The following is a 2126-nucleotide window of genomic DNA, read 5'->3' on the forward strand; positions in this document are numbered from 1 at the left end:
CATAAGCCACATGCACTCATTTCCCCTTTTATGTGGCTCTTTAAGCGCCTATAGTTGAATTTATAGGGAATGACTCTAAGCCCTCTTCCTTTCTCTATGGACGCAAGCGCAAATGTGATCATAGATTCAACAATATCAAAACAAATTCATGCAATGTGAATTTTGAAATAGAATTGTAAGGAAGCAAAGGTGCGTAGAATTGCTTCCTACACTAATCTTTGAGAGGACGATTATGCAAATTCAACTAACTATTGCAGAGATCTCAAGAAATGCATAATAACACAATCAAAATAACAATACATAGTTATTACCATGGGGAAACCCTCCTGGGAGAAAAACCCCACCCTCCAAAACCTGCACAATGTATTATCAAACCAAGATGATTACAATACACTTGCAATGCAAGTTCTTATAGGAGTGCATCACCATAACTCAAACTTAGAGAGATTCCTAGCACCAGTCTTGCAAACTGAACCCAATTACACAAACACCTCACCAAGCCCTCCTTTTATAGTGATTTTACAACCTGGAAACCACTTATGGTTTTACAAAACCATGGGCAAAACTACCATGCCACATGTTACCCATTTTTGACATTTACATTTCCAATATGGAAAAACAAGCAGGTTAAAATAGTAATCACGTCCATAATTTTGTCTCTTAGTTTAGACCCCCATAAAAGTCATAAAACAAGCTAACTATGCTCTAAAAATGACCCACCTATATTCTACTATGGACAAGACTCATTTTTGACAAATCATTAACCAATTGCCAATGTATAAACATGTGGAAAACTACAACAAACAAATTCCGAAATTTTCTAGAAAAAGATTGCAAGGTTGAGACACATGTTTCTCAACATTCTCCCACTTGTCAAACACCTTGCAAGAGTCAGGGGATCCAAAATATCATGGACTTAATTGCTAGGGGCCGAGAGGCCCATAGACTCTGAACACCATCTGAATTTCTCTGTGCTCACTGGCTTAGTTAATGCATCAGCAACATTCACCAAAGTCTCTACCTTTTCCAACTTCACCTTACTGTCCTCAACTATATCTCTAACAAAATGATATTGTACATCAATGTGCTTGGTCCTGGCATGAAAAGTCGGGTTCTTCGCTAGGCAGATTGCACTCTGGCTATCACTATAAATTGTCACTGCATCCTATTTGAACTCTATATATAAACACAATCTCTTTAGCCAGATGGCTTCCTTGCAGGCATGAGTAGCTATCATATACTCTGCCTCAGTAGTGAACAAAGCGACCACAACCTGTCACTTGCTCATCCAACTGATTGCACCACCAAATAATGTAAACACATATGCACTAGTGGATCTTCTTCTATCAACATCATCGGCCCAATCTGAATCCACATAGCCTCGAATATCCAAGGAATGCTTGTTTCCTGTTCTATGAAAACATATCGAGTACTCTGAGGTACCCCACAAGTATCTGAAAACTCTTTTTACTGCATCCCAATGTGCCCTTCTTGGATTAGACATATAACGAGAAAGTACTCCCACTACTTGGGCAATGTCTGGTCTTGTACAAACCATAGCATACATCAAACTTCCAATAGCACTCTGATATGGTACTCGACTCATCTCTTCCATCTCCAATAGGGATGAAGGACACTGTGAGCTAGAACGCTTTGTTCCCATAGTAACAGGAACACTCAATGGTCTTGAATCCTGCATATTAAACCTTTTCAAAATAGTACCAACATACTTACTCTGGCCTAACCAAAGCTTTCTGTTCTATCTATCTCTTATAATCTCCATTCCCAGAGTGTGCCTAGCTGCACCAAGATCTTTCATTTCAAACTTTATCGAGAGTTGAGATTTTAACTCTATAATCAAGCCTTTTCCTTTGCCAATAAACATGTCATCGACATACAAAGCAATAACCAGGAAATGATCACCATTAGATTTGAAATATATATAGTGATCAGATTTAGATCGCACAAATCCCAAACTCAACACATATGTATCAAACTTATGGTACCACATCCTAGGACTCTGTTTTAAACCATACAAGGATTTCTTCAATTTACAGACCAAATGAATTTTACCTTTTACCACATAGTGCTCTAGCTGTGACATGTAAATTTTTTCCTCCAAATCT

The sequence above is a fragment of the Cupressus sempervirens genome, chromosome 4 (assembly GCF_028749045.1).
Source record: "Cupressus sempervirens isolate cs-2001-9-10 chromosome 4, ASM2874904v1, whole genome shotgun sequence".
NCBI classification, from domain to species: domain Eukaryota; kingdom Viridiplantae; phylum Streptophyta; class Pinopsida; order Cupressales; family Cupressaceae; genus Cupressus; species Cupressus sempervirens.